Genomic DNA, 13,556 nt, shown 5'->3' with positions numbered 1-13,556 from the left:
CAAATGTTCAAAGACAATAACTGTATAAATAAGTTTATATTTAGGAATATTAATTCCATCTCATTTCTGTCCACTCTTGTCTAGTTAGAGGTAATTTCCAGAGGTGGATTTATTGTGAAGTTCACTGGCACGAGTTCCTTCCATGACCTATACCTAATTTTGCCTTCTTTTTCTTAAAGTGGTCCTCCCAAATCCTATGACTGTCAGAATCTACAAAATCTGAATCTGTACTTTGTAACCACTTATTTTAGTTTCTATACTTCCAGCGTTTCTTTTTGTAAGTATAAACACCCAAGAATGGATACACACACACACACACACACACGCACGTATATGTATATACACAGACATATACATATATGTAATTATATACCCTAGAAGTCTTTCCATAGTAGTCCAAAGAGAGCTTCTTATTCTTATTTTCTTTTACTGCTGTATAGTATTCTATTATGTACATACATAGATTATTTAACCAGTTTCTTTGTTGGTGGACATTTGGTTTGTTTTCTATAAAGAGTACTTCAATGAATAACTTGTGCTAAGGGATTTTGTATGTGGAGTGCAGATATTTTTGGAAGGTATCACTGCTCTGATTACAGTGGAGAGATGGTTGGTGAAAACTCTGAGGTGGCCGGGATAACGTCAGAATCAGATTAACTTCTAGGAGATGGATAATTGGCTGATTGCTCCACTTGCTTTTTCTCTTGTGTTTGCAAAGCTCAGAGTTACCTTCAGCTCTTGACCATATTCTGTATAAAGGAGACAACAATGGGGCCTCCATCCCATTCTTTTGTTCTTTTGGGAATTTGGTGAAGAATCCATGGGAAACCTTAGCTGTAGAACTGTGCTTCTCCAGCCAAGGCAACATAGAAATCCTAATGTTAGGCTAACATGGAAAATGTATTTGTGTGCATATGTATTTGAATTTTTAAAATTCTTTCCTATGAACACTACCATCAAATTTGGATTTTCTTATGATGCCTATTACTTAAAAGCACCTTATCTAAACTCATCTTTGGGATTATGATTCAGATCTATAGCTGGATGATTGGGTGTGGGCCTGTGGTAAGTAGCAGGTACAGAGCATAACCCACACCAGCTGTAGCACAGTGGCCAGCACTCCAGTAGGGAAACAAACGAATGCAAATGAGATGCACTTGGCCATGGAACAAAGATGAAAATGACATTCACTTGTAAATGAGTTTTCTGTGTTTGATGTAAATAGAATGACATGTATTTTGTAAGAAGACCTCTATAATCTTAAAATAGTTGTTGAATTTATTACATGGGGCTGCATGTGTTTCTGACATTTTGTCATTATTAATGTATCTCATCATTTAATAATCTCTAGGTTTTTAATTCACTTAGAAGCATTTCCATTTTATGCCCTAGGAGATGGTTTGAGAGTTAAGGTGAGATGCTTATCACTGAGATGTTAAATGTCCTGAGATAAAATTTGAATCTGGATCTTTGTACTCAGATAAGGGCACAGCTGATCTGACAGGGCACAGGATAGAGAGAAGAAACATCAACTTCTCAGCTTTTCCTTTCATTGCTAGCTGTGGTCCCCAGCCTAGATATTTGCTCAAACATTAGACTTAGATGATGGGTACATAGCTTTGCTTTCTGAGCCTTAATCATCTTTTAGCTAGGAATTAGGCAGAGCCAAGTTTGCATCATGGCTCTGATTCTTCCTAGCTGTGGGAATGTAGTCAAATAACAACCTCTATGTACCTCAGTCTACTCATCTGTAAAATGGAAACAACAGCATTGTATTTAAGAGGTTCTTGTGAAGGTCAATTGAAGTAATGTTTGCAAAGTGCTTAGCACGGGGTAAACATTCAAAGCTGGTTGGCTGATTGTTTTTAAGAGACTGGAGAATTGTGCAGGGGCAAAAAGGGAGGGCCTCTGGAAGGTTTAAAACTGCACACACAGAGAATTTGCATTGCAAGAGGAACATTTAGAAAGCAGGGAGATCATTTAAGAGGCAGTTGCATTCAGCATTTCGGTTGACAGATGACAAAATAGAAATGGAGAGGAGAGGATGGAGTTAAGTATCTATGAGGTAATTTAATAGGGTTTTGCGATTGGGAGGGGGAGTGTGAGAAAGAGTAAGGATAGGACAGTTATAAAGTGTTCTGTAGTATCACACTAAATGAATGGGCTATTAGCAAATGCACCTTAGGTTAAGATGATCTTAGAGGTGTTCTGTTTTGTTGAGAAATACAGCTTAAGAAAGAGACAAAGAAGACTGATACATTTGAATATAAAAATAACAAAAGGTTATGTTCTCCCTTCACAAAAACAAAATTCAGGTAAATTAAAATAAAGATAACAATTATATATATTTTTCTAAGGAAAATAGTTTTACATTAGTTTTGCTAATAATAGAAGGTAATAGCAATATAAATAGCTTATTACAATTTATGAGAAAGCTTCATGATTTCAGTAACTAAATGGAAAATGATAAGAATTAACTGAGTTTCTGGTAAAGGTATGCAAATGTGTTCTCTTGTAGAAATCAAAGATATGCACATTAAAATATTTTAAATACAAAAATTAGATAAAAATTTAAAGAAATGCTAATAATGTTCTGAAATTGATGTGAGTACATTTTGCTGATGTTACTACAGTCATTTATCCAGCAATGTGAAAAAATGTTGCTCAGAACTTGTATTTCTGAGAGTTTATTCTACAGAAACAATTTAGCAACTTAACAAAAGCATTTAGCTATATGCACATGGTTTTTCACTGCAGCATTAAATCTTATAGCAAAAAAAAGCAACTTAAGTATTCAGAACTAAGGCATGGTTATTGTTTAGAGAGCATCACTATTATGAAGTTATATTAAAATAATTATTAAGATAAAACAGAAGAAAACTTTAAAAATATTAAGTGAGAGAAGCTGAATAAAAATAATTGTCCATTATGATTTCAGTTACTGAAGCATATGTATTTGTTTAGATAAAGACGGGAAAGTAATATACAGAACATGAAAGTAGTTGTGCTGGGCTTATGCATATTCTCATGTATACTACATTGCCTTTTTGATTTTCCTCTAGCAAGTCTAATTATGTGACATTATTTAGTAATCGTTAACATTTTGCTATTTTTTATTGCTGACATATTTTAAACTACATTATTGTTATCATGACATATGTCCCTTAATAGCTTAAAATCAAGAATATTTTCTTCCATAACCATAGTAGCATAATCATATCAAGCGAAGTTAATAATTCCTTATATCTAGTACCCAGTTCACATTCAAATTTTTCTCAGTTTACATTTTCTTTTCAAAAATGAAATAACTTGATAAATCTGCCCAGTCCAGTGGGACTGTTCACTACTGGGTGGAGATTGACTGGTGCCATTGTGGTGACTGTTCCCGTGCTGGCCAGTGAGTAACGGGCTGTCAGCCCTCCAGGCCTCTTGCATGGAGCCCTAGGAGAAGGAGGACAGCTGGCTCAGAGATGGTCGGCTCCATCTGTAAGTAGAGCTGTCTCTTTTTCCCCGCCCTCTGCTCCTGGGACCTTGGGGCACAGGCTCTTAGACCCTTGGAGCCAGCTGGCAAGGAGGAGTGGGAAACCAGCCAGCAGGTCTGTGCTCGGGTGAGGAACTTTGGCTCGTTGTCTTTGTCAAGCCAGCTGTAGAAGGTCCCAAGATTTCACACAACCCTCCCTACTCTGTTTGGTGTTGCCAGCTGCTAAATACCTGGCTGAATTGCCCATTTACCTTCTCTACGGTTTGTGCAAAGAATTGTCTCTTCTTTCGATTAGCTGAATCTTCTGAATTAAATCAGGCCCTTAAAAAATCGATGATGAGGGTTATGACTACCTAATATAGTTATCAAGGCTGTCCTGCAACTTTTGTAAAAATCAAACCAAACAACACTTACCATAGAAGTTTTCTAAAATTTCCCAAATTAGAGGGAATGGTAAAATGAGCCTCCTGATGTTTTATCAATCGTATGTCATTTGCTTTTGCTTAGGTATTTTAAATTTCAAGCATTGTATCAGTTCTCCTCTTAATACTTTACTCCTGAAAGAAATGTGTTATTCCCTAATATCTACTACCCACTTCATGTTGAAATTCTCCAGTTGTCTTAAGAATGCCTTTTTACAGTTGTTTCTTTGAATTTGGATCTAAACAAGGTCCGCTGATTGCTTTGATTTATGTTTTAAAGTCCTTTCACATTTATGATGGTTCTCTTCCTTCCACCCTCCCCACCCCACACGTCCATCACTTTTATTTGTTGAAGAAATCAGGTCATTTGTCTTTTATAATTTCCCAAATTCTGTATCTGCCTTCTGTCTGATTGTGTCCTTTAACACATTGTATTATTTAACACATTCCTCTACCCCCTCATATTTTATGTAAACTGGTAGTTACATCTAGAATATTGATTAGATTAGGGGTCAGTGTTTTGATTTGGGGGACAGGGCAAGCATACTTCGTAGGTGATGCTTGTACTTTTTAATGTATCATATCAGGAGGCATGTAAGGTGTGCATGCTCCACTTTTAGTGATGTTAAGATTTTTAGATTCAGATATAGTCATTATTTTTTCAGCTAATGGTTTTGGCAGCCATTGATGAAAACTTGCTTAGTCCACTCTTTTCATTAAGGGTGCAAAAGAGTGTTCTAATTCCACCATTTCTTCTGCATTTGTTGGTTCTTCTGTTAACTTTTAAACCTCAGGTCTCTGGAGCTGGTTGCATTAGCCAATTCACTCACACTTCCCCTAGGCTTGGGCTATGGCTAAATTTTTGGCACAGCTGTAATTTGGCTTCTTTAATTCTGACTCCGCTTTGAGAAATAGCTTGATATCAGAATTTCAGAGGGAGATTTCTTCCTTCCTTAGCTGTAAACTTTCGAGGTCATGACAATTATAAACAATGTCAGCTTTATGCCCTGGCATGGTTTTGATGTTTGTGTGGTATGATTTGAGAAGAGCTGAAAGGTCGGCCTGATGAAAATATTTTCCTCTTTTCCAGCTACAGTGTCTGACACCCCCAATAGTGGTATTCTCCCTGAAGGGCCTTGTCTAGACTAGTAAATTGTAACCAGGTTAAGGTATGATGTTATTTGGATGTGAGGATGAGAGGAGCAAAGACCAGCACATTAATGAACATATTAGCAGGAATTTGCTCATCTTATCATTAGCGCTTCCCACCCATTGTCTCCATAGCTAGGTCTGGAACAGGTAGCTGGGAATGGAACATGGGATTATTAGCTTGGATATGAGGGAAAGAGGTTTCCATGGGTGCAGGTGATGTATGTACCTTTGGCTTGGTTCAGGTTTTTATGTGGGGATCTCAAAGGATAAGTACTATTGAGGGAGTAAAAGGTAAAGGAAGAAAAATGTTGAAAGAGGTGAGAAAACAAATGACTGCTTTATACTTTAGTTGAGTATGACTCTGCTTAAGCCCTCAAAGTAGCTTAGAAAGTAAAACCAAGACTGTTTCCTATTTTTTTCTTTACTATTATGTTGTCTGGGAAGCATATAACAGTGGGATCTTAGATTCTAGGGGAGTTTTCTTTACAGGTCAGCACTAATAAAGAAAAAGAAGTTTGAAGGTAGAATTTAAGCAAGATGAAGGGCTTGAAAGAATATGTGGGAAATTAGAGGAAATTATCATTTTTTTAAAGGTGAAAAATGGCAGATCAATCCCTTTTGTTATACAAGAAAGTTCAGTATGGAATTTGAGAGAAACGAACCATTTTCCCTTTCCACCTACTCAACAACCAGTTCTAATAAGGAAGTTTCAGTATTTTTATCTTTATGATAATTTCAGAAACAGTAGCCCATTTATTTCTAATAATGTTACTGAAAAATACCAGTAATTATATAATGACTGCAGAAATCACATTTTTAAGCGAATGAAGAGGGAAATAATTTTTTCTTATTATTTGCCCCCAATTTATATGTAATTACCAGCTATAAAAGAACCTTCCTGGTATGCCTAATAACCACCTTTTGTCCTTGCATGAAAAGTCGAGTTTTTTTTATTCAAGGTTTTGTTCTGCTTAGCTTATTTCTGGCTGGTTGGGGAGATAGAGGCAGCTGTTTTATGACATGGCCTCTCACAGGCCTTCTTCAGACCAGGGAGTGTATTGCTCTGGAAACCAGCTGGCATGTTCATCACCTGTCAGACCCAGTGCAAGCAAACAGAATTCAGGCAAACCAGTGGAAATCCGCCAGTACAGGGAGAAGTGGTTCTTGATCAAAAAATACGATCACTTTAAACCAACACTTTCTACTTACCTACAATTCTTCTGATTGGTAGATAATAATAAACAATATATATATACATGTATGTTTCTTTCCCATTGATTTTGGCTTTATTGGTTATTTCCTCTTTTATGAACTGTCCTTAGGAAAAAAAAGGCAGGAAATTGAAGAGAACAAAATAAAATAGAACTTTCTTTTCTGTTTTAGTGATAGCATCAGGTGGTTACATGTCTACTGTCTATACATTGCAAGAGCAATAATAGAATAATTTTTCTTTTAATTAAAAATTTTCTTTTAATTAAAAAAGTCTTTTCTCTTTTCTAAAACAATAGATTTATTATCTATAGCTAAATAGTTGCCATTTTATTTTTGTATTTAATATGTTCAGTTATCATATACTGTAGTATCTTTATTAAATTCTTTCTAATATTTTCTTTTTCACATGAAATAATATCGATATGTGGGGTAATATATAGTATTGTCGCATGTGACAAGAAGAATGAATCTTGAGTACAAATGCTAAATAAAGTAAGCTAGTCACAAAAAGAAAAATACTTTATGATTCCATATATATATATATGTGTTATGTTAAGTGGTCAAATTCATAGAAAAAAAGTAAAATGGTGGTTACCAATGGCTGGGTGGGGGGGAAAATAGAAAGTTGTTGTTTAAAGGGTATAGAGTTTGGTTTGCAAGATGGAAAAGTTCTGGAAATCTATTGAGAATATTTTTAACCCTACTGGTTATATAGTAAATTTCATTTTATATTGTTTTTCAACAAAAAATTAAAAAAAATTTAAAATGTAAAAACTAAACCAACCAAACCAAACAATCTCTATCTCCCTTTGGGAAGTATATTTTTGATATAGAGACCCACCTTGTGCTAAGAGTACCACCTTGAGTAGTGCAGGGAGACCACGTGTAGTTTTTTTCTTAATTTTAAGAAAATATCACCCTTTATTAAGGGAAAAATGTATCTATCTTTGAGATAGAATATATATATATATATATATTTTTAAAAGGCCTGATTTCCTTTAGCTTATGTAGAAGTAGAGGAAATGAAGAGATATTAGGGAGTCTGGTTGGATTCAGAGGCTTGGATTAGCAAGTAAAACACAAACAAACAAAAACAGTTATAAAACAATATCAGTTGCTAATGACATCAAGAAAAGAAAGGAAGATATATGAGACATATTTTCATACTCTTAAAAACTTTATAATACAATTTTTATAATTGTCAAAATATCTTTAAAGCTATTAAATAACAGTCATATCTTCCAAAAATATATTTTCTTGATTTATTTAATTGATTCAGTTGATAATTAAAGAGATATTTTTTCTATTATTCCCTCTTTGTCTTTGATACAACCCAGTCCAACACATCTTTAAAAAATATTTTTATAAACTTCACCCTTTTAAATCAGAAAAGAAGCACATATTTACTGCAGAAAAATCAGAGAGTTCAAACTAATAAAAAGAAGACAATTAAAATATCACCTATCGCCGTATCGCCTACCTGGTGAAAAACAATGTTATTGCTTTATTCTGTTACCTTCCAGACCTCCTTTACTCATATTAATGGACGTATGTGGTTTTTACATAAATGCAAATGTACCTTACATGATTTTGTAATTTACTTTTTTAAAACTTAATATATCATTGACAATCTTGAGTCTTGGCAGCTCGTAGAAGCTACGAGCCTTCTTTGCTAAGCAAGTGTAGACGGACACTGTAATTGTGATATTTGGACATCTTAAATTAATCTGTTAACATAATTCATTCACTGAAAACTTGTCCACAGTGATGTTTAATCTTAATAATTTCAAAGCCTTCTGGCAAGAACGAAAAAGGTATTTGTGGTCCTATAAGATTTGGTATTTCTCATTTCTTTTCTATGCTAGGAAGCATTTTAATAATTTGAGCTCTGATATAGAAATTTCTGAGTTGTTGTTGCAGTTTTACTGCTCCACACAATCCATGTATCTCATCAGATCACACTACACAATCTTATTGGGAAAAAGGATGATGGGGAAAGACCAAAAGGGCTAGGCCGGAAGATAAAACCACCAAATAGCTTTACAGAGATGTCAGTTGAGCACACACATAGGAGCATTAGGCAATGGAAGTGACATTCCAAACATGTCTTTTTTTCCCCCTCTACATACTAAAAATGCTTGTATTAATTGACAGCAAATGAAAGGTGAAAGAATATAATGCATAGTAACTCATGTTAAAGCTTACAGGTAAAAGACTGAATTCTTGTGTGAAATAAATGGCTTTCCACTTAATAAACTGGAGTTGTTCCAAGGACATCTTTTCATTTATGGAGCAGGTGCAGATGAAGTTTTGAGAAACTTGTGCAGTATTTTTTAAAATAAAACATTTAATTAACAAGCTTGAAAACAGTGAAGCACTTGAAGTGGGAATAAAACAATTGTTTTATATCAAACAGTGCAAATCCAATTTGTGAATATAACTGTATTGAAAAGCTTTAAAATATTAATAAATTGCTGTGGGCTTTAAAAAGAAGTTTTAATTTTCTTTCAAGGTTTTCCCTTGAGACAAGTTCTGAACCAGAAAAGATGTTCAAATGAATGCAAAAAAAGTATATTCTTTTTGAAGGTCCAAAGCTTATTTAAAAGAAACAAGATGAAAAGGAATTAGAATATTTATAAGCACTAAAAAATAAATCAAATGCAAACACATCTCTATATGTGGATTTTTTTGTTAAGTTTGTTCGGAATTGCAGTTGCTATCATGACTCTTTAATAACTTGTTCTTAGGGTTTAAACACAATGGAGCTGAAAAAATAATACAATATTAATGGTACATGTTGTTTCCCAAGGGACTAAACCATAAGGAGATCAGTAAAAGTTATGTAATAAAAATAATCTTGAGAAAGACACCATTTCAAGATAAGAAAACTTCAGTTAAAGGTTTGAAGGCCCTTTACATTAAAATTTCCATAAAGTAATCTTTTCTGATTCCAGCCTTTTCTGTCAAAGGCTTTGGTAACAACGTATGCTGTTGGTCATATCAGATCTTGCTTCAAGCCACAGTGTTTGCTGGGGTCTCAGGTATTGGTTCTTCAGTGACTCTGGTCAGGTTAGGTGCCCTGGCTGTCATGATGACAGCCAGGCCTTCAGATGGAGTGTCCAGAATTGACAGGCCTCCAGTGCTCCTTTCCTTTGCATCTCCTGCTTAGAAAAATAGAGCAGATAAAAATCACTAATCAGCTTCTGAGATAGTCTGCCTGCACTGTGAGGACCTAATGAGATTAAAGAAAAACTTGACTCCTTTCTCCATCCTGACAAGGGAGACATGAAAAAAAAATTACAGGTACATAGGATGATGTTTCCCAAGGCACCCATAGAAAAAGGCAGAACAGTGGTCACTATCAACAGAATCTTGGGGATTCTATAACCCACAAAGCTTTTTAATAGCTATTCTCACTTCTTTTATTACCAAATAGGTAAAAAACAGAAAATGGTTGAATAAGAGATGATGCTCCAATTTACCTTTTATGAAAACGAAGAATCTCGATTCGATATGTTTAATTTTCTGTCTTGAAATGATAACACCTGGGATCTGAATATATTAATTTGTTCTAAATTATGATAGTTAATACTCACACTTAAAAAAAGTGCTCCATTTTCTCAAATGCATGCTGCTATTACTCCTCTAAACAAATTCTTTATTAAGTTGCTCAGTTTCACTTCCTTTGTATTTCACATGGGGTTTAAGTCTTTGATCTTTTTGTAGCCTTTTGCCTTCTGATCCCTTGATTCTCTTCATTCGACTTGTTTGCTTAATTATTTAGCCTTCTTAATTCTCACCCTGTACCTCTACTCCCAGTCAACCTTTCATCTTTTTAGGTGTCCTAGCAAATCTTATTCTTCTCACTAAACTTTCATCATATGAAACCTCTTATAAATTGAATAAAACTACAGAGATTAAAGATGATTTTTACTTACCTAAAAAAAAAAAATCGCAGTATTTGTTTTTCCTTTTGATATATCATCATGGGTAATGCAATGCGAAGATTGTCATTGTTCATGGCTTCATGTATTACTGTTAAGTCGTTGCTAGGATATTATTCACCATGTTGAAGAACCATAGAGAATTTTAGAAATTGTAGCAACTTCTAATCAGAAATTAAGAGAGAGACTTTATAAGTCAGTCTCCTCATGGACCCTCCATCAGCAGAACTTTTCCAATATTTGAGAATTTGATAGAGGTCTATATATGACATCTGGTGGAACTTTCATACCCAGGGTTGATCTGGCTAAACTTCTCTAGGCCAAGTCTCCATTAAAGAGGACGATATTCAAAGACAGAAGAGAGCAGCACTTTGGTCAAGCAAGTATATATGTGACTACTGGAAAAGAATTTTGACAGCAATGATAGAATACTGTAGTAAATATATGTAATCTTGATGAATTACTTAACCTCTCTAAGTCCCAGTTTCTTTACTTACGAAATGGGAAAGGCGATGATAGTATCTATGTCTTAAGATTATTGTGGGAATTAAATGAGTTATTAGGTATTAGTGAACTATTTAGATAAATAGAACTTACTGTTAAATAGTAAAACATTTACAAGATTTATCATTATATCTTCTTAAACACAGTAGGCAAAAAAGATTTTTTTCCTTTTTTGTGGTTAAGAGTTTTGTGGTTAATACATAAATAATTGTGATACGTTTAGGTACCTCTGAAATAGGTGGGACTATATACTGATACTACTTTAAATGTCTCCAGGTAACTGCTTTGTTGATTTTTTAAAAAAACCTCTCTAGTTGTAGATGTTATTTTTGGTTGCTGTCGGTCAGTATTCTCTTCCTGCTTCTGATACGCTGCTATATGTTGCGTATCATTCACTCACTCTATAGACCAGTCCTAAGAGCCAAACAGATAATTTAAAATCTTCTAGTAGTCACAATAAACAAAGCAAAAAGAATCAGGTGAAATAATCTTTATTTTATTTAACCCCAATGTATTAAAAATATTATCATTTCAACATGTAATCAATATACAAATATTATGATGTATTTTACATTCGTTTTTTTCATACCGAATCTTTGAAATCTGGTGTGTATTTTACTCTTTAAGCACATCTCAGTCTAATGCTAAATTTTTGAAAGATACTTGTTCTGTACTTAGATTTTATAAAGTTTACAGTAGAAAAAGTAGATTCACATGTGCAAAAGTACAAGTTATTTTAAACATGTTTAAAAGTTTCCCAATGAGAAATTGATTATCAGTTTCAAAATTAAACTGAATTAAAATTAAATAAAATTAAACATTCAATTTTTCAGTTGCACTAGCCACATTTCAAGTGTTCAACAGCCACACGTGGTTGTGACCACTACATTAGTCAATGCTGCTAAGAATGCTTATTGAGCACCTATAATGTATAAAATGTATTAGGCCAGAGACAGGCTATAAGACGTGGTGCCCAAGAGTAGGAGAGTTGAGAGGTGTACAAAAACAGCAAGGATCTGAGAGTAGGTTTTTGATTCTTCCTATAGAGTAATGCGACTTTTTGGCCAAAAGGACTTTTTCTAATCCTTTTTGTGTTAATTTTCATGACCAAGACTTCAGAGGTTCTTGATAGTCTGACGTCTTAGTAATGAGGCTTTATTTTATATTTGTTTGTGTCACATATGCAGGGTTGTGCATGATTGTTATAATTGTATATGTTTTTCATGATGAAATGAAGTGCCTTCCATTTAAACTGTAGCTTTAAACAAATAGCCCAATATTTGCCAATATGCGATCAGATTTTCTAATGTTAAATGTATACGTTTGTCAATTATTCCAGCTCCCTATCCATATTGTTGTTAACTTCAGATTTCTCTCATTTCATCCCTTCGAATGACTAGCTTTTTCTCATTATTTTCTGCTATTGAACCCAATGTTGCACAGAAAAGTTGATTTGTTAATTAGTTTAATCGCCTCTTCTCATAATGGCTGGGTAAGATTGGCGGAGGAAGCTTGCTATCAATTCGTGCTACTGGTAAGCAGTAATTACAGATAATGACGCTTTTGTCTTGTCGCATTCTGAAGATTGTCTTGAAATTCTCCTCGCTGAATTAGCAAATAGAGGGTCATGTTGAATTCTCCTCTGGTTTCTTCCTATAACTTATCCCCTACTCTCCCCCCAATGAAACAAAATTGCAGCTTGTTAGGTGGAAGCTCATTTGAAGTCTCAATTTTCTTTAGCATTCAGCTCTCACAGGGAAGCGCCAGGTGCTCATTCGTGGCCACAGCACTTGCCTTTGGCTTAAGGTTCAGACTCAACTGGCATCCTACAAGTCTTTGATTTTCTTTTTGCTTGAAGAGGCAGCGGTTGTCTTGACAGCGAAGCTAAAGCTCTGTCTTTGTACTTTGATGCATTTTGTGGTACAACCTAATAATCAAAGTCATTTGTCAAGAAACAGAGTGTTCACACTTTTCTCTAAAGAGATTGAAATAAACAGCAGATTTTATGTGGATGTAAGCCAGAAATGGTAGCCACCACCACTTTAGAAATGTGCCTGGAATATAGAGCCTAGAGTAGGTTTTAACCAAGACTTTATACTACTGGTTCTCAACCAGGGACTGGGGATATTTGGCAATGTCTGCTGGTATTTGTGATTTTCATGACTGGAGAGGGAAAGTGCTCCTGGCATCTAGTAGGAAGAGGCCAGGGGTGCTGCTAAACATCCTACGATACATCCTCCACAGTAAAGAATTATCTGGCCCCAAATGTCAGTGGTGCTGAGGTTGAAAAACCCTGCTTTATGTGATTGTGATGGGACTACTGTGGTATATTTGATCCTCTCTCTCCCCAACAACTAATTATTTTTATTTATTATTATTACTTTTTAAACATCTACAGCACCTGGTCTTCCTAGGTGGTCTCTCATCCAAGTACTAACCAGGCCCGACCCTGCTTAGCTTCCAAGATCAGATGAAATTGGGCGTGTTCGGGGTGGCATGGCCGTAGACAACAACTAATTATTTCTATGGTTTAGGGAATAGTTGATTCAGTAGTAGGAATTGAAATTGAAATTGCGAAGCAAGTGAATTTTCCATGCCATGCTGTGGGGACTCCTTATGGACGAGAGTTAAGGAATAAAAATGAAAAGAAAAACCAAACCCTCTCTTTTAATTAAAGTAGAAATTTGTTTATTTTCTGCGGTTGTGGAAGAGTAATGGAAGTGACATGCTATGAACTCTGACATGTTTCAGAGTCCCCAACAGAGTCCTTAGTAGAACCACATTCTTCTTGCAGCAGGAGAAATTATGCAGTCTATATATCTGATGTTGTCATCAGATATA

At 34.9% G+C, this 13,556-nt stretch overlaps 1 pseudogene; it reads right to left on the bottom strand.

Annotated features, from left to right (window-relative positions):
- Nucleotides 1-13,104: 13,104 nt before the first annotated feature.
- Nucleotides 13,105-13,223, bottom strand: LOC120595153 (uncharacterized; annotated as a pseudogene).
- Between the last annotated feature and the right edge of the window lie 333 nt (nt 13,224-13,556).

This window comes from Pteropus medius, unplaced genomic scaffold (assembly GCF_902729225.1).
Source record: "Pteropus medius unplaced genomic scaffold, Ma_sr-lr_union100, whole genome shotgun sequence".
NCBI lineage: Eukaryota > Metazoa > Chordata > Mammalia > Chiroptera > Pteropodidae > Pteropus > Pteropus medius.
Note: the sequence above shows the minus strand (reverse complement) of the source record. Positions and strands in the feature narration are given on the sequence as shown.